General features: G+C 42.2%; 1 long non-coding RNA gene across 3 annotated transcripts; it reads right to left on the bottom strand.

The window, feature by feature from the left end:
- Nucleotides 1-11,856: 11,856 nt before the first annotated feature.
- Nucleotides 11,857-15,487, bottom strand: LOC310914373. Of its 3 annotated transcripts, none has more exons than XR_014591017.1 (4): nucleotides 15,324-15,487; nucleotides 15,051-15,162; nucleotides 13,978-14,087; nucleotides 11,857-12,099 (listed from the first exon to the last, which is right to left on the bottom strand). It is a non-coding gene; the product is annotated as an uncharacterized lncRNA (long non-coding RNA). The 3 variants fall into 3 exon arrangements; XR_014591018.1 differs by lacking the exon at nucleotides 11,857-12,099 and adding an exon at nucleotides 12,130-13,016; XR_014591019.1 differs by lacking the exon at nucleotides 11,857-12,099 and having other exon boundaries at nucleotides 13,044-14,087; nucleotides 15,324-15,486.
- Between the last annotated feature and the right edge of the window lie 9,870 nt (nucleotides 15,488-25,357).

Here is a 25,357-nt window from a genome sequence, read left to right as displayed (position 1 = left end):
CTGCTCTTTTATTTTAAGGCTGAGAAAATCTTCCCTTTAAACTCACGCTGAGCATCAAATTGGACTCCACTTGCAGCTGAACATCTTGGCTGTCTCTTCCTTTCCTCCATCAGCTCCAGTATATTTTATGTAGAATTCTCCCTGTTAATGAAACTTGCCTCTCCACTTTCCAGTTTTGTGTTAGTGTTACTGAATCCACCGGACTTGCTGCATTTCAAAGCTGCAGAAGGAGAGAAAACAAAAAAATATTTTTTTCCCTATACAGTCTCCTATTTGGCCATTCTGCCCAGATCATGAATACACAACCTCTATTCATTTGTCTGTAAAGTTTCTGTTGCTAAATTAGAAGTGGCTTGAAAAGACAGGCTTAAACACACGTTCTGGTTGCTTTTGTGTCACATCCAAGGGGGCTTGTGTTTTAGCTCTAGGAATTGTGAGGTTTTAGCAGCTGCTTCGACTTTATTCCCCTGGAAGTGCCTGACAGTCACTATATGGAAGACGCAGCATCGATGCTACACCTGAGTGTGTGAGTTTGCTCTTGTCTGCTCTGAGTCCAAATTAAGTGATGGCTTTTTAGCAATCAGGATACTTTCATTGCTCGCTTATAATGTTCATAAAATGCTAGAAATATTGCAAACAACATTGTATGGTCCAGAGGCAATTTCTCTCTCTGAAGGGAAGACAGCACAGTGGTGCGACTGGAAAGCTGCAAGTGACTCTGAGACGTGGCTAAAGGTTGGTGTCACCAGATTTGCACTGTGCTTGTTCCATCATTCATGTCCTACTTTACTAATTTTCATGAACAGCTTTCGCCTAAATGTAAAAATCAATGAAGACATTTTGATGCTAAAAAAAAAAAAAATCTGTTCATTTAAAAGAAATAAAGACTTAAGTTGCAATAAAGGTTTTTATAAAGCTTTATAGTGGACTTTATCATTTATAACCTGGGTGATCGTGTTCAGCTATACAGTGTGGTGTTTTCTCTGAAATTAGCCAAAGTAGGTAAGTGGAGAACCTGGTAAAAACTCTTGCACAAACTAAACTGAAAACTCTACAGAAACAGAAAACTAGCATTAGTTAAGGGCAGAGAATAAAATGCTTACATTAATGTTATGTATCTGAGCTATCCTGATAATGTCCTGCAATATGCACACTGTACCTATTTTAGCTCAAAAAAATTATTGCTGCTTTTCCCCCTTCTGCTCTGCATTAAGTTATTTCAACGGAAGAGAACAGTTGCAGTAGCAGCATGAAAAAATAAGGGAATTTTATATGCTATCTCTTTCCTGGAGTCAGCCGTCAGTAAATGGTGAGGAGGGCACGATTCTGACATGATGTTTTGACGTGTAACCGTGAAGCTTGAGACAGCCTTTATTAAAAGTTGTGAACTTCAGTAAATTTTAAACAAATCCGTGATTTAACGTCTCGAAGTGCGAGATGGCACAAACTCATTAATTTCTGGTGATAAACTGTTCTGAGCGCCACGCTCGGGGCTCACTCCCTGCAAACAGTAAAATACGATAACTGCTTCGAGTAACTGATGGGGTCTTTAGCAACACAAGGTTCTTGGCTTACATGACCTAAAAAGGTTCATTATGACAGAGGAGGGCTGGCGTCGGGCCCCGCGGCTCCGGCAGCTCCGTGCGGGGAGGGAGGGGGAGAGCCAAGGCAATTCCCAGCGGCAGCTTCTCCCCGCTCAGCAATGGGATGGCGCGGGTGGGAACGGCCCCGGGAGGGGCAAAGGGACGGGGATCAGGCCGGAAAAACCTCGCATGGCAGCAAGAAGAAGAGACGCTTCGAGAGAGATGGAGGGCCGATGGCTGCGATGCAGGCGGGGAGGGAGCTCTGAGCCCTGCACCCCTGGGCGCGGCTTCTGTCTGTCTGTCTGTCTGTCTGTCCGTCCGTCCGTCCGTCCGTCTGTCTGTCTGTCTGTCTGTCGTCCGTCTGTCCATCTCTGGGGCAGGCACAGCGCTTGCCCACACGGCAAAGATGCCCCCCCAGACGTGAGGAAAGCTGTGGGATGGAAGGGGGTTATGAGCACAGCCAAACCCCGGATGAGCAGTGTGGATGTAAGAGCACCTAAGGATCTCACGTTACCTCCGAGCCTTAATTGTCTGACTGAATGTGGCCTAACCTGCTTTATCTTCTGAGCGTTACTCACGGGGCCCTGGCAGGAGGAGGTGGCGGTGAATTACAGGACGGCTTTGGAGCCAACACTTTTGCCAGTTGGACTGGCAGGAGTTGAGGTTTAATCACGGGGAGGGGGGAAGTGTATGGGGGGATTTCCTCCTTCCCAGTCTGTCTCTCCTTAATGGATCCAGCTGAGTCCAGCTCCTGCCCTCTCCAGCTCCCCTCCCAGACATTCCCCTCCCATTTCCCCAAATTCAATAGCCCAACTCCACCTATGGTTAGGGACACCAGGCAGGAGCTTGGCTGCTGGAGCTGTCTTGACTATGGAGATATAGCAGCGTCTGTCAGAAAATCTATGTGAAAACAGTCCCCGTGCCAGCAAATGGAAACTGTAGCTTTCTAATCAGCTACATTTGATTTGGTTTGATATATTTAACTTCTTTTTTTTTTTTTTTTTTTTTTTTTTTTTTTTTTTTTTTTTTTTCTCCCACGATTGGCAAATGTGTTATTCTTTCACAGAAATGAAAACAACCTGCAATTTACTGGATTGCTTTACAGAGTCTTGGTGCAAAGAAGTGTATGTCATTATGACATCTGATATCTTTCAGTGCCATTAATTGTCTTCAAACGAGGGATGGAAAGCCTTATACCCCATTTTTTCCCCCTCCTACACCATCAGAATTGGTTCACTGTTACGGGAGTGCTGGGCAAACCTGGTCCAGATTTGTCTCCATCCGGAGTCTGGGTCATTCGGAAACTCTAATCCTTAACTAAAAGGAAATGATAAAAATACCCATGAAATTAATTTTCACACCTGCAGTTGGAATTAATAATGGCAACCAGAGTGGCATCCTATTTCAGCTCCCTTGAGGTGACTAACAGTCTTGGTCATTAATATAATCCCAACCACCAGAGGAATTCACTGTCTGAGGGATCTACCATGAAAAACAAATGATCCCCAGAGCTATGCCTGCACAATGGAAACTGGCTTTAGTCATGTATTAGTCATTTTATCACAAGATGGTATTTTTGCACTGGGAAGTTTGCGCTCTGTTATTAAAAGACAACAGAACAGAACAACAGCATTTGACTTGGTAATTTGCACACAGGGTTTGATTATGTTTGAGCTTCCTTGCTTTAGAAGGATGTGTGTAAATGACTAAGAGCAATAAATGAAGTCGTCTAAGTGTGAGGCTTTCTGATGCAAAGTTCACATGCATTTATTACTGTCTGTGCTTAGCATCCATCCTGCATATATCTGTGGGTGATGCCTGTACCTCATCTTGATAAGGGAGTGGTCTATTGCTAAAATGCCGCTTGAATTTTCCCCTGATTCTTCTTTTCTCCCTTAATTGCAAGGGATGAAATGTGTCAAGTGTCTGCTTCACTCGGCTGGGAATCACGGTACTGCCTCTGCAATTTCCCAGCCTTCAAAGATGACATGCAGCTAGCAAACTATAAAGCTAAGCGACTGCTCGGTGGCTCTGAGCTGCCTTCAAAAGGCATTTGCTTCTAGCGGTGGAGCAGCATTAGGACTTCAAGCAGGGCACAGAATAGGTGTGCACTCGAATCCTTTAGCAGAACTATCTTTCAGAAGGACTTTCTCTAATTATGTTTGTTTAATCCTGCCCTAATGGCCACACGTGATGTGCTCCGAGTGTCTGAAATGTTTCGGCTTTATTCTCCTCTGCTGTCAAGACCAGCTTGGCTTGTGAAAAGGAAAAAACTATTCCCTGTGCCCCAGGAACCATCTGCTCAGGGTGTGAGCACATCTCTACCACTACCTATATTCATAACACAAAGAAGGTGGTTTCTTGCCTCTTCTAAATGTAAAGTCTGATTTTTTTTTTTTTTTTTTTTTTTTTTTTTTTTTTTTTTTTAGGCACTACACACCTATCATACAGCACTGCATATGTTGTTCTGGGAGACAGTAATAACCTCATGGTGCTGCTGAAGAGGTCTTCCTTTGCCTGAAATTGTTTAGTTGCATATTTATTATGTCATACAAAGGGGCTTAAAGTTCTTTAGCGGTGGTGCAGCACAGGAATTAGAGAGAGAGTTGGAGATACAGGCTTGTCTCCCTGTAATTTGTACAGACATTTCAGCCACAGCTTTTTCCTCTCCATTTAGAGCAGTTACTAGGATCAGTTACTGTGAATGTAGCTTGTGTTATTCCCTGTGGAGTAGGAGACAGGTAGGGCAGTTTCTCTCTTTATTCTTTCTGTCCTCTCTACAGATTTACACCTTTTATAGCTGTTAAGGTAACTACCAAACTACTTAGAGACTGGCCTCTTGCAGTGGCAGGCTAGCACTTTCTGGTGTTAGTTTAGCCCCAGCAGGTTTAGATTCCATCCCCTGCAGTCTCTTCTAACAGGGATTCATTTTTTTATCTGCCTGAAATTCAAGGTTCAGCCTAAAGATGATTCCAGCAGCCCCTGGCAAAGTCCTTTTGCAAGATATGATCCAAAATCAAGCTCTAGGAGCCAGTAATGAATAGGTGAAATACCATTCCCGGATGACTCAAAGAACCTGACATTAGTAAATTTAGCCTTGCAAATTTAAAGGAAAGACATCCATTGTGCCACATTATTCTGCAAATACAGCTGGGAATGAAGAATTAGTTGAAGCTGGGTGGGCACCATCTCAGAAGAATTAGGATACCCACACCTTTGTGTCACCAAAATTAAACAGGTCAGTACAGAAAAAGGGCACTTCACAAAGGTCATGTAGTGCCTTGTGTTGCACGGGTCAAGCTACCACATGTGAACCCTGATGCCTGGTCACTCTGCTGCTCCATAGTGTTCCTGGTATTAGGAAAAATTTGCACCACCATGTCAACTCACTCCAGCAGTTGCCAGCTGCACAGATTAATTTTTAACCTCCTTTTCATTTTCCAGGGCTAAGGCAGATGAGTAAACACTTCACGCCAAGCCTCAGCTGGGCAAACTGTTGTCAGCTCAGTGGAGGTGACAGTTCCCCAGTGTCTGTACCTTCGTTCCCAGACCCCTCTTTCTGATTTTTCTGTTTTCATAGAAGTTTCATTCTGCCTGCTGGCCAGACACCAGCAAGAATTCCTTTGGTACCTGTTCACAGCAAAGGTGCTGCAAAGCTGCAGTTATCTGAGCAGAGGAGGGCTGCTAAAGGATTTCCTCATGGGGAAAAAAAAAAAAGATTCGGTTTTGGGCTTCTGGTGGCTTCTCTGAAAGATAACTAAACTTTGCATACATCACTATCTGGAACTTGATCTTGGGGTCAGAAGTACAAGCATGCAAAGTCTGCCTAGACAAGAATGATGCATAAACCCCCCTCGTTATCTTCCCTATCATCTGCTGTAACAATACCCAGGTTTGGAGACCCATCCTCCTTTATTTTGGACTGGGATGGCAGCTGCCAGGGGTAGAAGCAGGGCTTCCTTATCTTCACAATTTTTTAAATGAGGTTAAGTGTCCTGGATATTAGTCCTGTAAATCCCAGGCAGGGCACCTGAAGGCCATGAGCCCCAACATTGCCACCCAGACTGAAAGTCTGATGAACAGAATGAAGTAGAAAACCCTCTTTCATTACTTAGCAGGTAACTCTTTATTGATGCTACATAGGAATTTTTTGCCTCATCTGAGGCTGGATAAAAACAGAGGAAGTTTTTCAACCTTTGGCCCTTCATTTGGGAATTTCAACTAATAACACTGTCCTTCCTCTGTTTCACAAGTCCCCTAACTAATATACTGGGATGTGTGAAAATATTGCTGTGACTCATAGCTTCACAGCCCAAATCCAAACTTCTTTAGAGGCCTGGAGTGGTTGGGGCAAGGGTAAAATTACAAAAATGAAGATGAGATGTGTGAGATTTGCTCTGAGGAGGGAACACCCATAGCATATCAATGCTCTTCAGCATCACCAGCCAGGTAATAGTAAGCAGAAAAATGCTTAGTACATCAGACTTTCTGGTTACGAGCAGTTTTCATCACCACAGGTCCAAATTAGTAAGATATGAAAAAATATACAATATCCTGGAGAGGTGAAGATACTGGTCTCACTAGAAAACCCAGCAGAAAGCTCAGGGATGGGACATCAGTTAGAGGAGCAGGAAAAAAATGAGAGGGAATGAGCAGTATCTGGTAAAATGAGTTTTATCTCATTTTAGGTGTTCTTTCCTCACACTTCATATTGACAATTAACTATGTATTTCTGGAAAACACAAGAGCTGGTGAGGAGGAAAAAGTTGTCATCTAATCCCCTTTGGCTGTCAACTCTACCTAAAGCACGTGCTACAGAAGTTTAATGAAACTTTTCATTTGGACAGAACACAGGCTGTCCCAAGTACAGCACTCACGAGTGTCCAGTCATGTGCAATTCAAGGACTTTGTGGTAAACACCACCCCTGTAATGCAGAACAATTGAAGTCATTCTCACCACAGCTGAGCCTGGCTCATTTGTGAACAGGGTGCAGTGAATGTTGGATCAAGCCTGTGACGATCTGACTGTTTTAGGAATAAACCTTACAAAGAAGAGAAGACATTGATAAAAAATTGAGGTGCCACAGAAAAGGCCAGATGTTCAAGTTTTAGGTCTTTAAAGGGCATGCAAATTTTTTCTCATGACTGAATGTGCATATTACCCATTGATGTGATCACTTATGCATCCAGCTCATCATCTGAATAGGCAAATATCATATCTTCTGCAGCAACCATACTCAGAATTTAATGCAAAATTCATTCTTTTTGAAAATCAGCCCCCTAGAACACAATGGTAAATCATGCACGATGAAGTGATATGAAGAGAAATGCTGCACCCTTCTTCTGAGGTCTTTATTTCTTTTCTCTAGAAAAATGTCTCCACCTTGATGCTGAAAGCCACAATTATTATTTCTTCATAGTCACACTGTGTCACTGCTCAGTGGCTCACATCATTGATTGGGCTCCATTATGCTAAAGCCTAGAATGCCCAAAGAGCTAAATATAAAGCAGGAGACAACAGATACAAAAATAGATGTGGACCACAAGGTAACCATGAGCCACAGCAACCGTGAGCCTGCAGTAGATTTGTCTTCTGAGGTGCAGTGAAGCAAAGCTGGGGTGACTCAGGACGTGACAAAAGAGCACAAAGGACGAAGGGTTAGTGGTGCTTCTCGCATCACTGAATTACCACACTGAAAGGATTATCCTGCACCATGATAGATGACACGACAGCTTTCATGCAACCCATGATTGAATGATGCCCAAAAATGAGGGTTCTGATCCCACATGATGAACTCACTTGTCTTTTTTGTCTCAATTTTTTTTTTTCTTTAACAAAGGTAAGATTAATCTCCCAGGAACAGCCATGGTGTTTTGCCTTGCCTTTTGTTTCCTGGCAGCTCCAATGGTTATGGGGTTCTTTGCTCATTTCCTTTCCAACCACATGATGTTTATAGTTACCATGTTTGAACAAATAGAGCAAATTGAATTGCAGATGATACATAATACAGTATAGTATAGTATAATAACATACATGAAATGTACTTCACATTTATATATCAGATTGTATAATAGCAACAGTACTGACCTTAACAAGAATTGCTTAGAATCCCATCTCCAGGCACCAGAATCCTGGAGTCTCTTTGGTATGGAAAGATGCTTTCCATTCATATTATGACCCACTGTATTTAGCTGTTCTCTCATACACAACGACAGATGTATGCAAGAAAAGATATGTAGGAAAGCAAACCTGCCATGATTATCTGTCTCTAAAATGAATGCTTACTCAGGAAGACAAAACACTCTTCCCCTCACTAGGAAAACCTAAGCCATGCTATGTTACACAAATAACATGCCCGTAGTTTTGGTGCCATAAAGCATAAATCACAATTTAGCCCTCTGCAAAAAGCCTCTCTGAGCTGAGCTGCTGTGCCACAGTGCCTGAGGTCCACCTTCCTGGGAGGAGATGGGCAGAGCTGGAGGAGGTGGCGGGGAGAAATCTCTGCCCCTGCCACCACACATCATCTCTACCAGTGCCCAACTGCCACCAAACCTGAATGTGGGTTATTTTTCAGGTGATGTCAACACAACGCTTGCTTTTCTCCTTCTTTTAAAGGGTTATAGGAATTCTGGATCTCTGTCAGGGCTGTGATCCCCTGTGCAGGATGGAAAAGGATTTTTAATGAAAACAAGCTCTGGTTGTGAATATTTTAATGCAGTGCCGAAGTGGTAACAGGATGATAAAGTTTTGATAGGCCTGGTATTGGCTTTTATTTTTTTAAGGGGGAACTCCTCTCTCACTAACAGAAAAAGCATTTTTAATGCCAACATCAATATAAAGTGCTGCTGGGACTTTTATATCTTTTCAATATCAGGCCTATGTTCAAGGAGAAAAAATAAATGCAGTGTTCACAACCATTTGATATTATAGCTGAATAGCTTTCAAAAAGCTCTTACCATGTTTTTATGCACAAAGTATGATTTGGAGGTTGGGGATGGAAAATGAAGGAACTGGAGGGGAGGGGAATATTTTTGTTAATTTATAGATGCTAGCTGAAATGTTTAAGACCAATCTCACCAGGGTCACAAAATGGTGTGGAGATTGGTTTATTTTGCAAATAGCAGAATTTCTTCTTCTTCTTTCCATTTTTTTTTTTTTTTTTTTCCTTCTGGCAGCATCAATAAATTTGTTTGATGCACTTTAAATGTTTAATTAAAACATTATGTTAGCACATTTACTGTAAGTGATAAAAACACTTTGGAGGTGGTCTTAAAGCAATTGGTGGCTCTGAAATTGCTAGACATGCACTAGTAAATCAGATACAAAGTCCATAAATTGGAACGATTCTCTTTCAGGCCTGTGCCATTTCACAGATATTAAAGCTGCTTAATTTAATTCCTCAGTAATGTGGAATGTGTACAGCAGCTGATGTCACTTCTTCAGACTGATTGTTTAAGGTCATATAAACTCAGACCTACAGAGCACAGGATAGAAATTCCCTCTTATATTAATACTGTTTATAATTCAGTTCTCTTTCAATCCCTTAATCAGAAAAGAAATGTTTATTGTGTGATATTGCTATAAAATAAGTAGGAATTGTAATGAGCACTTGAAAAAGTAGAAAAAAAAATTCACTAAATCACAGCTACTGGTACCAAATGTCTCTTCTTTTTAAGCAGGCTTGTTCAACTTAAAAGGAAAACTTATTTTTAATGCAAAGCAGTTACTTTCATATATGAAATTCAACTCTATTTTGTAAAGTAAAAAGTACAAAGGAGAAGTAAAAGCTACTGTAAAATATTCCTTGCAAATGACTTTGTTCCCCAGCAAGTAGCACTGTCCCATATTTACTTGATGAAATCTATAACCAGCTGAAGTCAATGGGTGTTTTGCTGCTTCCTCCCATTAGAAGGGCTCATGCTTTTAGGAATTGCATAGGTAGCATCTTTAACAATATGCAAGGGATAGCATCTGCTGCTCCACTGCTGTTTTAATACCTGCATTCAAAACACAATAGTAATAAAAGCTTCAGAACAAATTATTACGATTGGCTTCTTTGCCTATGTTGGAAATCTTTACTGAATCAAATTAATACAGAATATAAATATCACAATTAGATTTCACCAAGATGAGCAAAGAATGAACCTTCCTTCTTCAGCTAAGAAAGTAGATTTTCTTGAGAAATCTCTGAGTCAGCATTTCTTGCAAGATGAACCTTTTTCCCCTTCCCCCACCAATGTCAATAGCTGAGAAGTCAATGATTTCCAAGGATGTCACGGATAACTTGCAATAGGAAAGGTAAAAGTTCACTCATTTTGATGTGTACATAACCTATTTCAGTCATCTTTAACAATATGTAACACGAAATTCTTAGCATGGAAAACTTGACTAGATGTCATGTCCCCTACTCATAAAAACAAAGCTGTGTGACAAGTTTATCCCAGGATGCAGGAGAAAAATTAGCTCCATTAGAGGCTTGACTCTGGAGCAGCAGGAGCTCTTCACGAATTGCTCTGCTGCAGGAGTCACTGGGTAGATGGTTTCTCGACGTGAGGGTTTCCAGGGCTGTGAATATTTTATTTTTTATTCTCTGCAGTGTCTGGTACCAGCGAGCCCTGACTCATGGCTGAGATCAGTGCCATGCCAGGGATAAAGCAGCAGAGCACAACTCACGCTGGTGTCGGTGATGTCAGACGAGTGTGTTGGTGAAAATGATACGGTCGTCTTCAGCGTGTTTTTAATTCATATTTGCTCTCTTTCCTGATGAAACCACGTTTTTACCACCAGCATGAGGTAGAATGGATTTTTATCTCTCATGCATCAACCGAGTTATCAGCACGTTCTAATTACACTGTGTTGTGAGAAGCAGCAAGAGCACAGCTGGATGTTCCGACTCCAGATCTGAGGTGTCTGCACGGCAGACATTTAAGAAAATAACTAAATACTGAGGCTCATTAGACCATGTAATATTTAAAAGCAGGGTTGAATTTGTCTCATGAACTCTGTCCTGTGTGGTCAAATTCCAACTGTATGTCTGCCTGCCCCACTATTAATCACTTTTTGGATCAAGAGGCAAAATCACCTCTCCAACATTCTTAAGCAAATGTGTGTTTTTTCCATAAACAAACAAAGAAATCAAAACTATTTATCTTAGCTTGTTGATTTGTCCAAGTTATCTCATCCCAGATATAATGACTATCCCAAATATTAACAGGAAAAATTCTTTGTAACAGCTGCACCTATTTTAAAGCTGTTATTTTCTTCTGTCTTACGTTGTACTAGTTGCAGTCTTTAATGGTTAAAGAGTAGCAAAGGAGTAAAACCTGGGCAATCTTGCCCATCTTCACCTGACCTATTTCAGATTCTCATAACCCTCAAAAGAAACAAAAAACCCCCAACTGTTGCCACACATAATGAGGCCTTCACTGATAAACTCTGACAGAGCCCTGTCAAGCTTCAAAGTAATTTTCAGCAGAAATTAATACTCTGTATTAGAGTCATTTTCAGAAGAAATTAAGTAAGTGCACTGGAGTAATTTATGCCACCATTTCCAAAAGGAATAATAGTTGATTCTGCATGTGTAATAAAGAGTATTCATAACTGAAAATTAAATCCCAGATTGTGGCAGTTCAAATTCGGTCACTGTGCTTCGTATAAAGAAAAAAGCAAAGCATTTATGTCAAGTATCAGTCCAGACAGAGTTTCAAAGCACCTGTATTAGAAAAATATCATGAGGTGTGCCCACAAGTCATGAACATCACTCTGTGAATTTTGACAATGTGTAGCCTTATATACATACATATGCATTATATGCCATTTATATTTGTCATAGGTTAAAACACTCTACTTAAGCATCAATATTTGTATCTAACTGAGCACAGCAGTCCTCAAGGTAAGCTTAAGGCCCTTGGGATTTATTTTTTTTTTCTCTAGAAAACTACATTTTTAAACAGTTTTGATATTTCATTATATAGTTTGTGACAGGGCTATTTCACCACTCACTAACGTGGGCTGCGGTGTCATCACATAGTCCCCAGCACTGTGTCAGTGTGAGTCTGTGGAGAAGACATCAAGATGTCAACATTTTCCGGGAGGGGAAAGGGTGTCAGTGCAAGTTTGCAGAGACAGCGTGGTGTGAGAGGAGCAGGAGAAATGACACGGTGTCTGTGGCTGTGCAGCACTGCTGGACAAAGGCACGCTCATCCCAGCAGCCTTTGAAAAAGAGTATGAAGTGTTCAAGAGGAAGCAACCAGGTAGTTGGGATATTTTCTGGCATTGGGGAATATTTAAATAAATTTTTAAAACATCTGGCCTATAACAGAAGTCTCACCATAGTAAGAGCAGGTGATTGGAAAGTGACACTGTTAAAGAAGAGGAGAGATGGACAATCTCTTGGGATGTCCAGTACTGTCCATGAGAGGTTTCCTTCCTGCGTTTTCCTGGTCAGTGGAGGGTGCAGCGTTCTCCTGGAGGACAGATGAGACCAGCAGACGGCAACACCAGTCAAGTCTCCTCCTGGAACCAAGGGACCACATACACCACAATATCAGTGCACAGATAGTGCTCCTGGTGCGTGGGGGTACCCACTCATTTCACCATTTCACATCACTAAAGGCAGACTGAAAGCTTCATTTATATTTGAGCCACTGGCCAAAGCCCTCAGGGATGCACAGCCCCACCAGTCTCTGCAAGTGTTTGTCTTTCCTCACCCCAACCACGTTTCATAAAAGATCCAGCCCTGCACCTCCCCTTCCCACGTGCTGCCTCTCCTCCCAGCTGTGCCGAGCTCTGTCCAGTGCTGTGAGCAGGGAGGCTTCCCACAGCCCTGCTTCCTGCACGCTCTTGGAAAGGACACCCCACCATTTCAGGAGTGCAGCTCGGCAGTGTTGAGTTACATTTTTTTAGCCCAGACATCTGGAATGTATCATATAGAGGCCAGATTTGAGGAGTATCTCCGTTTTATGCTGCATGCAGGAAGGAGGAAGGCAGAGGGTTCACATTACTGCAGCACAGATGAGCTCTAATTATTTTTTGTTTAATTAGTGGGAAGTGTAAAGGTGCATGGTAACACATGGTCCACCAAAGTCCTTTCTGACCCTCAGCAAGGAAGTCCCTCCATCAACCTTTGTTGCATCAGGTAGAGGTAGATACAGATACCTGCTTGCTGTGACTTGAATGGGACCAGGTTTCTACAGGTACTTCCATATTTTAGGAATGGATGCTTCTTTTCTTCAAGAGTCTTGAAGGTCAATTGTCTAAAGTAATTGAGGTGACAAAACTCCTAAGGTTCACAAAATTTTAGGCAAGGGCAGGAATTCAAAGCACCCAGGTGCCACGCTCTGACTGCTCATGTGAAATGTGTCAAATTTAGGTGCTCTCTGCCCTCTCCTCAGCTGACAAATAGGACTCTGGAGGTCCAACCACACCAGCGACTGTTGTGAAATTAAGAATAAAAACAACAAAAATAAGCCTTACTACATTCATTTATCAGTGCAAAAGGGAAAGCAACCCAGAGCTCAGCGCAGCCGAACAGATGAAAGATGCAGTTGTCCTGACCTTGGGTGGTGGGTTTTTTCCACCCCTTTGCTGTGCTATCTTAGGGAGGGATTTTCGTCATTACCACAGGCGAGGTCTCCTGGGCACAGAGCTGCTGCCGAGAGCAGCGGAGCCAAACCCACCACTGGTGCAGCTCCACCAAAGCTCCCAGCCTCACAGAAGGGACTAATTTGGCCTTGTGTATTTTGAATAAATTGTTAACTCTTCTCAGCATGAAGAAGTGATTATTGAAAAGTTTGCCTCCACATACAAATGCAAATGACAGTCGAAGAACACGTGAATGTTAATCTTCCAAACCAAGTACGTAGACAAATGCTAGTCATTAGAAACATTTCCGTGCATTTATATTAGGCTGTCCTCTAAAAGACTTTTCAGACAAATATGTCATCAAGATATTCAAAACCATGTAATCTTATCCAAAGTTTCATCTATCAACAGTACAGTTTTCATCTCTCGCAGCTGTGTGTCAGAATGTGCAGGCAGATTAGCCAGCTGATAGCAAGGGGGGAAGGGAAAGAGGGGCTCTGTCATCATCAAGAAATACTGCTGGGGAGAAGAGACTCTTGCTGTTGATTTTTTTAAAAAATCTCCCCAAGAACCCTTTCTGTGCAGGGATGCAGAGGATATTTGCAAAGACTTTAATTTTCTGATGGGAGTTGGTGCTCGCCTTTGCTCAAAGCCCCCCTCCCTCTGCTTCCCCTTCCCTGCAGAGAGTAAGTTCTCATAACAAAAAACATCCTGAGCACAATTGTGTATCTGGTATCTGTGGCAAAGAGTCCCCCTCCACAGCAGATTAATCCACCAGACTTCTTGTGCCTTCATAGGCCCACAGAGAACCTGAAAAAGCCCAAATCCAGATGGTTTTGAATTCCAGCTGCACCCTTCACCTTCCTCAAAAGGCAGATCACCACACAGGTCCCTTCTCCTCCCAGAGCCAGAGGGATCACCTGGGGGAAAAAAGAAAAAAAAAGTTTACATTAACACTTTTCAGCAAATTCTGTAATTCTGTTGTTTCAAGGAGAGAGATGAATGATGACATATATGGGCTTCTGATAAAGATGCAAAGAGATAGGGCTAAAACATACAGTAAAATGCTGTGAAATGATTCCTCAATATGAGATTCAATATGCTGCCACTGTTGTCTGTGAGACAATGTCTTTGAATCCATGCATATGAATTCATGCATAATCTTTGAGTGCATTCATTTTTAAATACAATCTTTCAAGTGGATTTTAGCATTACTGAGTAGCTCTAGCTTGACAGCACTTGAAGAAAATGTTTTCAAATTTGGGGAGATGGGAAAGTTTTTAAAAACCACAGAAGAGCAATGAGGACTTAACATTGCCTAAAATAGGCTTCTGATTTTCTGGGTATCTTTGAAACCTCTTCTCAAAGTGAAGCCCTAAGTCTCCATGTTCAGTGACACAAATCTAGTGCCTTGATTTTGAGAGTCTCAAATACAGTTTGTGCTGACCATATAGAACATTTAACATGTCTGAATATCACCTGTCCCAACAAAACCATCTTCAGGTTTTGGGATTACATTTTTCCTTTTTGCTTTTGGCATAAATGTTTCTCTACCAGGGACAGAAAGAAACAAGCACAGCTCTTAGCCATTTGCCAGGGACTCTGATTTCAACTTAAAGACACATTTCAGCAGGAAGAAATCTGTTTTGGTGGAGAATCCTACAACATGAACACCTCCCAGCACCAGGGACTGAAGCCAGCTGAAGTCAGTGTAGGCACCAGACAATCTGCAGGGACTGGGGTACAAGTCACCAAAGCCATAACTGAGGGAGCTGAGCACTGTGGGAAGCTAAACGTGAAATCTTGCTTGGATTCCTTTGTGCTTGTCTGGTTCCTTAACTTCAACACCAAATCCATCTTTCTAATGGGAGCGTAATGCTTACCCCACTCCCCTAATTTTTCCCTCTGCCTTGGAAATATGCTTTGGAGGCACCTGAGTGAAAAAAGAGTTGGAGCACAGAGAAAGAGCCATTTGAGGACCAACATGGAGGTGTGCTGTGAGGGAGGAAGAAGAAGTTAGTTGTCCACTTAAACTCAACCTTTAAATGCAAAACAAAATCTAACATCTCTGGAAAAGGAGCCCCAGTATGGAATTTCTTAAGTCTTCCTTTGACAAACTCTAATTTTAAACTGAAAAGCATTTTAAAAACACTTACATTGTTAGTTCCTTGATTGGAAAACTACCATTGTCTCCTCTGGAGAGAAATGGAAAGGAAACAAGGAGTGGAGTGGGAAGGGGGAGACACATTATGTGATGAAACAAGACATTGCTCCCAGCCTGGGGCTCGCTGCCTGGGCACACACTCCTGCCTGCCAGCCAAGGTCCACCAGGTCAAAACTCAGCTGTAGACACTGCCCTGAGCTAGTGTTTACCTAGAGGAGCCATTGCAGCCACTCAGGAAATAATCGACATTTCCAAATGAGCCTGGGTGCCCAAATATTTATTTGCTAGTTAGGTGGTAATGGCTCTAGAGTGGTTGTCACAGCCTTTTGGGGACAGTGTGCAACTTGTACAGCTACACAGGGTTTGTGTACCAGGTGAGGCATTAATCTGGCTAGCTGGAGCACCCTGGTCTGTCCACAAATCATTAATGCTGGCTCCAGTGCTGAACGTTGTTAACACATGTACTTCAGGGCTGGTCAGTCAGCCCAGTCCCACATAACAGATATTTAGCCCAGTAAGGTCTGAAGACCTTTCCTAACTCCATTTTTATTGCTGGCCATGCTGCCAGACCAGCAGAAACCAGTGCAAGGCATGGGACCCTGGGAGGAGGCTCTGGAGTTTGGGCTTCAGCAGGGAGAGGCGGAGGAGAGTGAGAATCTGCCAAAACAAGCACGGGTGGTGTGGCTTTCAAAAGACAGGGACACTGAGCAGCAGGGAGCAGAGCTTGCTGGAGTGGTTTTTAAAGATGGCTTAGGAAACAGGCTTTGATTTTAGCAGCAGGTTCTACCAACAGAGACCAAACTGCCCTCGGCACAGCTCTGTCCTTTTTCTTCGCCTACACACCACCACAAGCCACAAAGCACTCACCAAGACTGTATAACAAACTTAACTTCAAAAGACCAAAAGCCACAATAAGCACAATGTCCCACAAGAAGGGAGCAGGAGCATAAAGAGAGATAGTAGTAGTGATTTCCCCAGATTCCTTTCTGTGAAAAGAGAGAAGTGGGCAGCCAGGAGGTTTCTGATACATTTCCACATCTTCTTTCAGTTCCCAGAGCTGCTCCAGTTCCCCTTAAGGGTTCTCAGCTTTAACCAGGGGATACAGAAATACAATGAGGACTTCCAAGTAGTCATGCAGAAGATTTTTGCTTCCAGTTAGTACTTGGAACCTCTTTCTAACGTCACCAGAGCTGTCCTACAGGGGCAAATGGCAGGAGTTCTGCTCTCCCTGTGGCCATGGCCATGTTCAGCTCTGAGAGAGCCAACAGAATCTGTGAGGACCCATTCTAAGGCTGGTGTTCCCTTTCTCAGTCTTGTCATCTTTCTTTTTTCTCAGAATGGCTGCAGTCAAGGATGTGATCTTGACATTTCCTTCACTGACAGCAGCATGGAGACTCCATTAAGGAATCTGCTCTTGGAAGCTTATTGGAAAAAGTTGCTTGCACAAGATGTGATTGCTGGGTTCACACTCCTGCCTCTGCCTTCAGCAGTGTTCACAGTCCCCTCTCACAGGAGAGGAGAACACAGAGGCTGCTTTTTAGGGCAGGACATTTCCCCCACTAGTGCTCTGGTGGTGTCCCTGGCAGTGAGCAGAGTGTCATCTGCGGTTTGCACATCGCAGGCGTAATCAAAACAGCTCCCCTCCTAACTCATAACAGACAGCATGTCACTGAGATGGATTTACCATTGGCTGCTTCCCCTGCATAGCCCAGATTAAAACCAAAACAGAAAAAACCCAGTGTTGTGTGTAATCAGGGATGTGAACACCGACCCAGAAGTTGCACATCCCACACTCGACAAACCAAATCGTACAGAGATAACAAAAGTTCAATAACTCCTTCAGCAGATTGAGCACTTGATTACTGTGAACAATCTGCTTCAAAGAGCTGCAGCCCTGCCAGGGGGGATTCATTCACCCTTCCTCACTCCAGGAAGCCACCTCTGATGCTGCACCTTGGGCTGGGAACCTTCCAAACACCTCCAGGAACTCTTGAAGGTGCTTTTGTCCTGGAGAGGGTGTCTCTTCAGACGTGGTGAACTCAGCCTGCTTTCAGGAGGTTTTTCAGGCCAACAGAGGCACCTGAAGACTTAGAGAAAGATGACACTGCCAGATGGCACGGCCCAGGGAGAGGATGAAATGAAGGCTGCGGGGGATGCAAACACTGATTTCTCCAAAGACTTATAACCACGATGAAGAAAGAAATAGCTCTGCCACAAGAGAGTCTGATGAGAAAAGTCATTTGCTACTGAAATGTAATTTAAAAAATGTATTTAATACCACTTAACAACACAAGCCTGTAATATCCTCTTATCTAAACTGCTTGTGGATTACTTGCTTTTCACTTACTAACCTACCCAATAATTTCTACAAAAAATAAAAATACAGGTCAGGCTTTCGCTACCAGATTTAGTTATTTTACTACCAGACAAAGATGAGCCAGAATGGTTATCAAGAAAAATAAGGGGCGAAAAGAGAATTGGGAAATCTTAGACATTGTATTAAAACAACAGTTTTTAGGGTGTTTGATTTACTATTCAACTGTGTGCAGCTGCTGCTGTGAGAAATAGGAAGCATGCCAAGGGAAAGAGATGGGGGAAAAAAAATTAACGGGTGGGGGAGGTTTGCAGAATCAACTGGTTAATGAGATATGAAATTTTTTATGAGTAAGCCCCTGCTGAAAAGCACTTGTTTGTTTGAACCAGCTTACTGCTCACCCACTGACACGGCAATGCGGGTTCTCTCTCCCAATGACTTAATCACCAAATGCGGAATTAAGATAACATTTGGGTTTTTCATGCGCTGGTTTGGATTCTCTGTGCTTCCCCCTCCTTATCTTGGAGCAAGCTAAAACCTGCTGGGGTCCTGGCACAGGTTTCCTCCTCTCTGCAGGCTGCAGTGTTCTGTGTGAAGGGGGGCACTTTCCATGGAGAGGGCAGTAAATGACTCGAGTCCTACCATGGTGTAGAGAGAAATCTCATCAGGGTAAGGTGAGAACTGTGGGTTTGAATGCCTGGAGGAGGAGGTCAGGAGGAAAGTGGTAATCTCAGCATCCCAGGCTGGTTCCACATTCCCTACTGCTGCAGAGAAGAGCTTTCCTTTCTCCACTTTTAAGGGAAAGATTCAGATTTCAAATGGCCGTGGAAGATTCACAACCAGGATTTTTTGAAAAAGGAAAGCTCTCTGCTTGGTCCTGAGGAAGGCCCCTAAATCTTTTAAAAATCCAGACCTTCACTTGTCTTTCCCTGTAAGACCACTTAGGCAGTCCCCTGCTGACTGTCCTGATCTGTGTGAATCCCATTCCTGGGCTCTGAGCATTTTGCAGACACTTCACCTGGAAACCTAGGCCCCTAAGTCAGGATTATTCAGCACCCTGAATTTAGGAACTATTTTACTGCATCTTAATCTCTTTTCTCATAACCTAAACCTTCTTTTGTAGTCCAAGGGAAAAAATACTTCATTCTCCTCAGAAGAAGCTAGACTTGCTTGTATTAATTTCTTATTTTTTCCAATTTCTCCTATGAGAAGCCCCATCATACTTACAGATGTCTTTATCACCGTTTGGTGGTTTTCTTGTAAGTGTCAAAGGCTCAACAATTTTTGAGAAAAAAAAATGTCCCAAATTCTCTACAAATAAAACACAAACCTTGAGACATAGAGCTCAAGAGCTCAAGTCTGTACCAAATCTGGTCTGTGATTTTCTCCATGGGGAGGAGGGAATGGGCACCACTAGAAGTCCTGATTTTCCTCTTGGTTTACTCATTTCTGAAAATCTGATGCTGAAGAAACTTTTGAACTCGAAATGCTCATTTGCAGTGGATTGATAAACTCCCTCAAACAATGTTTTATTGTCATGTAAATCCAACCATATCTACAGCTATGGCCCCAGCCTGCTCCTCATGATATTAATGAAGGGTTCTTTTCTAGAACCTGTTCAAAGAAAAGGCATTTAAACTAAGGGATTAGAGCACTATGCAGTGCTCCTTTACAACAGAGCCCTGTGAATGGCCCTGTTTGCATCTGCTGCATGGTCAGGAGAACACCCATTGTGTTGGCACCCCAGAAGGCCCCACTGCAGAATATTAGACTTGGGAAATCATTTATTGGGATCTTATCTTGCATACCTAATTGAGATGTCAGGCCACTGCATTTAAACTATAACTCGCAGACTAATTAAAGGCAACAACTTAGTGCTTACCTAGGGATTCAGGGAGATTGCATGATGACCTGCCTGTGTTGTAAGGAGAGATTAAACAGAATGAACTGAACAATGTCTGTATTTTTCTGGTGATATCTGATTTTGGGGAGTAATCCCACTTTATCCCCAGACATAAACCTTTTTGTTATTTAGAGGGATATAACCTAGAGGTGCCTTATGGACCTTTTCACCTGGCTTTGATGTCCTAACAGTTACCAGCCTTAATCTTGTTGTTTTCCTGTTTTATCTGTGCCCAAATTGTTTCCAAGCAGCTATCTGGTTAGCGGGAAAGCCTCACTTTTCTGCAGGGAAAATGACAAATGAGACAAATAAAGTTTTATATATGTTTTGTTTCCTTTTGTTTGCAAATGCATGTAATCTTATAACTCCAAATTCTAATCTTTGCATTGAATAACAGTGGATGGGATCCTCCTGCAGAACAGCATATCTGAAATGGCAAGTTAAAAGCTATGGGGTCACTGCTGGGACAAGAGGAAGCAGGAGGCAGTTTTCCTGTCTTCATGAGGATGATGATGATGCCTTGATTTCACATGGTGAGGAAGGAGGGAAGCAGATACTAAATATAAAAAGCAGAAGTTTATTTATTTGACAGTATTATGAGGAGGGTAACTGGATGCAAATATTTGACATTGACACGCTGGAATGCTGTAAAAATTTAATTAGATGGGTGCATTAGTCATAGTTGTATTAGGGGGTTCATACACTACATGCAAAAATGCATGCTCCAGTACAAAAGAAATATTTAAGTCCTTCCTGTAAATACCATTTCCCTCATTATTGGGAAATGTGGTCTCAGAGGGACCATTGACCGTGTCATTGTATTTACAAAGGTATGGTTAGAATGAGATTAACAGCATTTATGGGAAGGGTTTTCCTACACAGAGAATGATACCTATTATGTAGGGAAGGTTGTGCAGCCGAGTTGCAAAGGAGTAGCCATGGCTCCTCTCTGGTTTAATGTAGGGTTCACTTCTACACTATTAAACTCCCTTTAATAGCCTCATGCTCCCTTATACAAGGGCTGTTGGTGAGCTCAGATGCATTGAAGCTCTTCAAGAAGTCCCACTGTGATTCTGCCTGCCCCTGGAAACCATTGGGGTATGTTTTATGGCTTCACAGCTGTCCCAAGGAGAGCTCAGCTGACTGGCCCACTCAGCCTGGGTAGTCAAAAAAAGTTTTCACAATTTGGTCCTTGCAAGGCAATCCTTTGGGAATGGGTTTATTTGGGAAGTTCACCTGAATACAGTGCAGATCACTCTGGTTGTGGTATTTCACAGCTCTCAGTATGGATCTGAATGACTGCAATTAAAAATCCTGATATCTTGCAAGACTGATGGTTTTTTCCTTAATTTCCAAGCTTCAGCTATATCCAAAATCTTGCAGGGAGATATCTAGATTTCAATTATCCTTTTCTGCTTTGTGGTGAACAAACATACTATTTAGTCCCTTTATTTACTCCAAATATTTTCCACAATATTTCCCCCACAGGCTACTGTGGGGCTGGTCCACAGACTGAAGAACCCAAATCTTTACAGAAAAGCTTTGAATGTGAAGGTCAAGGTGGTAACTCAGTTCCAAAACAAAGAATTGATAAACCAGTAGGAAATCACTGATAAAAGGACATGCTCAGCTCTCTTGCTGCATACTAACAACACTTCCTACATCACAGAATGCCTTTGAGTCTTTTGTTGGAAAAAAATTGCATATTTCACATAATTTGAAATTATTTCCTTTCAGAAATCCCTGCAGAAAAGGAGTTTGGACCATTTCAGTTTAATTTTCTTTCCCTTCAGCTTTATTACATATGGAAAATAATGTTTTAATTTTACAATGTTCATTTAGTAGTAAATAAGCAAATAATTGGTTATGTTTTATTTCAAACAGTGTTTCAGTTCTGGTAGCATGTGTGACATTTAAAAGCAATTATGAGATTGAGATACCGGATAGGAAAGAGATTAAAAACAAAGGATGACTCAACCAAAATCAGCTAATACTTTGTCTTAATCAGTGTTTGGATTGTTCTGATGAATTTGATATCATTCCTTCAGAAAAGGAGAAGGCTATACTGGTTACCAGATCATTTCCAAGAATTCAGGGAATTTTCAAAGAGGATAATGTTGTCTGTAATTACCTGTAAGCATATAAAAATGGAAGATGAGTAACTTCTGAGGAAAGCAATTGTGACCCTAGGAAATCCCATGTGTAAATATCAGGAGTTTATGTTGGGGAAGGGTGTGTGTGTCCAGGATTATATACACAAAATAATGAACAGCAGCCTGTGCTTTTGATTGAAACACCAAAACATGGATCAAAGTTGGCCTTCAGTCTGCTGTACCATTTATACAAATTGGAAAAAAAAAATGGGTCACATTGGAAAGGGAAAGAAAATCAAGTCCAAAACCACAATTTTATTAAGAAGACTGTTTCTTTTCCAAATCCCAAATATAGAATGATGACCTCACAAAGAGACTTGCCCTTTAATGTCATGTTGGCTATTCGAAATCAGTAGATCAGTATGACCAACTGAATTGCTCTATTGGAAAGGATAACCAGCCAAACGACCACACATTGATTGCAAGGCAGATGCATCTGCACAGAATGATTTTAAGCAAGACAAAAAAAATCTACCTTGCTCTAAAACGTCAAACTGACCCGGAACAGTCACAGCAAGAAGCAGTTTGGGGCTTTAGGAGTATTTTGCCCTGGATGAAAGAGTTTGCCAAAAACTGCATCTACTCAAGCACTGGCCTGAATATCTCAAGAAATTTGAGCGATGTCTGCAGGAACAATATTAGTGGGTAAAAGTCTCAAGAGACTTGATTCCAAGGACATGCTTAACCATTGATCCCGCTACACTCAGCAAGTGACAAAGTGGGATTTTAATTTGTACAACTTTCAAGAAAAGAGAGTCACTCAAGAAGGGCAACACAGAGAATGAAATCAAATTAAATAAAAAAAATATTCTGCATGAAAATGGGTAAAATTTGCAAATGGTAGCCAGTATTACACCAAGCAATGATCTTCAAAAGGAAGTGAGGCTAAAGGGCCTTACTTTACATGGGTCTTTTGAAATCACATAGAGTAAAAAGCTCAAGAATCAAGCACTGATTCTTCCAGTGCTGGTAGAATGATGGCAAAGAAAAGCAAAATTTTATCATGGTAATATTTACATAGACAAGGAATTAAGTTTAAATAGTATGTAGTAACTTAAACAAACATACCAAGTGTGAGAAAGATGATGATGAGACTACAGCAGAGTGGTTTGGATGGAAGAAAGATGGATAAGAAGTGACTTGGGCTGTGTACCCACAGACACCACCTAGACACACACCAACACCACCTGAGCAAGCAGCTGGATGAAATCAAGGTCCTGACACACAGTTTCTCAGTTCACCTGTTTGTTAATCACATTGATGTATTTTTAAGTTCAATTAAAACCAAGGCCCCCACTAACATACAATCTGCAGTTCTTTAGTGACTTAAGAATTAAAGTCCCATTTGAAAAAGTCTGACAGACGCTTTTGAAAATTGGTTTCATAATTAGTAAACCAGACAACTGGACTCTTAAGATCATTAGAAAGATATTAGGTAGAAACTTCAAAGTCAATGGGATTTGTACACCTTAGTCACATAAGCTCCTCTGAACATTTTTCCTTCATGTCAATCTGCATTCAAATAACTCTCCCTGCACTTGGATACAGTGTGTTTGTCATGACCACTGAGCACGATAAATCAAATCTCAAAAATCCAACAGGACTAGGAATTAAATAAATGTCTCCTTAAAACATTTTCTTTTCTAAAAGGTAAAAGAAATTGTGACCATACCGCAGGGAGGGGAAAAAACAAAACGTATCTTGTTAAGTCAGACTGAAGTAGTTCCAACTTGTCCACAGCCTGTTCCCAAGTGGGTGCTGGGAGATCAGAAGACTGTGACCAGCAGAGCCTAGGCAGAAGCAGATGTTCTGTCCAGAGCTCTTGCTGTGGAATTCAATAGCTGGTTTGGTGAATCATTTGAACTGGTCACTTGGGAGGGCAGTGCCTGCCTAGTTTATGGTAACTGTGAACTGTCCAGAGTTTGAACAGTGTATTCTTACCTCTTACTGGAACAAAGAAGCTTGTACTTGTAAATAAGATTATAATTTGTACCATACTAGGGTCTTTTGCAACCAACAAAGCATTCCCATTTTCCATAGAAAAAGGAACCCTTTGCCTGGGAAGAAATATCATCTGGCAGTGTTTCCAGAGCCGTGTTTCAGAGAGAAATTTGAAGCCACTCTTGTACAATGCACAGGCATTAATCACCAAAAGGGAGATTCTCATAAACAAAGTAATCCAAACCAGTGACAAAAAGCCTTGCTGGGCACTGGTCAGTGTGGAGCACACAAAAATCTGGGTCAAACCCCCCTCAGTGACAGAAAGGCACCTGCCCCTGCTGCCTGTGCCCTTGTACCTTACAGCAAGAGCAGAGTGCTGTTGAAATCTCCTGGCAGTGCAAAACATGAGCAAAGCCAAGGAGACTGGAACAACAGAAATAGCATCAGAGGAAGCAGAGGAAAACGTCAGGTGGCTGTGGCAGAGCAGCAGGATGACAGGCCCTGTGGTAGGAGTGTCACCTGAGTGAAAGAATCAATGCTATTAAGAGTGAGTCAATCAGTGTCTGTACAAGCATAGCAGTGCTAGAATGATGACAAATCTCTGGGTCCAAAGGGAGACATCCTTCACCTTGTTGGAAAGTAAGGAAGTGGTTGCTTTGATCAGTTTTGGCCAGGGTTTCTGATCCCTACACTGCTCCCCTCAGATGTCGGGTGCTGGAGCTTTATGGCTTCCTGTGTGATGGTGCTGCTGCCACACCAAGAGCTGGAATTGCTGTGGACAAGCAGTGTTGACTGCTGCTGCTTCACTAAAATGAATAATTATATATCTCCCACTCGAGCTGATTGTTTGAACATGTGAGGGGGAGAGCACAAGGGAGATGCTACCAATAAGGGAGCTGTTATTGCAGCTAATGTTGCCTCTGAGGAAAACCAGACTGGAGGGATGAAGGGTGGATTCTGGTCCTGCCATCAGTTCATGGCATCAACAATGTTTAAGTGAGCTACTGGGGCACTGAAGCAGGCAACTTTTTAATGGAGGGGGGAATGAGGGGACTTTTTCCAAGCTCATTTAATAGTCCAGTCTGCAAACAATCTTCTCCTCTCTCATTACTGTTCTAGCCTTGTCTCTCCCTCTTGGCATGGTGCCGTTTCCCCCCCGAGCAGCAGCTGTGCACACTTGAATAGTAAATCAAACACCCTAAAAACTGTTGTTCAAAAATCTTTTCAGATCTTTCTCTCCTCTATTTCTGTTCTCCTTTTTCTTGCTAATGATTAAGGCAATTGGGTCTTTTTAAAATTTTTGATCTGGTGTGATCTAATTCTGTGTTGCTAACAACTTGATGTGTCACCATGTCCATCAGTGAAAGGACCTGGAGGCAAATCTGGTTCATCTCCCATCACTGCTGGAGGGTCCATGGTGAGGAGCTTCACATTTCCTCTGGGAGCAGCTCTCAGGTCATCCTGTGAAAGGCCAAAGAAGATGGTAACAGTCTGGGTTTCCAGGAGATAGATAGCAATATAAATACACTCCAGTCAGGGCTGATTTACACTTACCAGGGATCTGAGCCCAATATCCTAAATAATATTTGTTTTTATGATTTCATGACAATTTCCACACCAGAAATGCCTAGTGGATTAATATTGTAGAGAGAGGGATGAGGACAGAACAGCAAAATACCAGATAATTAGCTCCATGCAGTATATCATATGTTCTT

This window comes from Zosterops lateralis (assembly GCF_965231275.1).
Source record: "Zosterops lateralis genome assembly, chromosome: 12".
NCBI classification, from domain to species: domain Eukaryota; kingdom Metazoa; phylum Chordata; class Aves; order Passeriformes; family Zosteropidae; genus Zosterops; species Zosterops lateralis.
The sequence above is the reverse complement of the archived record's forward strand: the minus strand, read 5'-3'. Positions and strand labels throughout refer to the sequence as shown.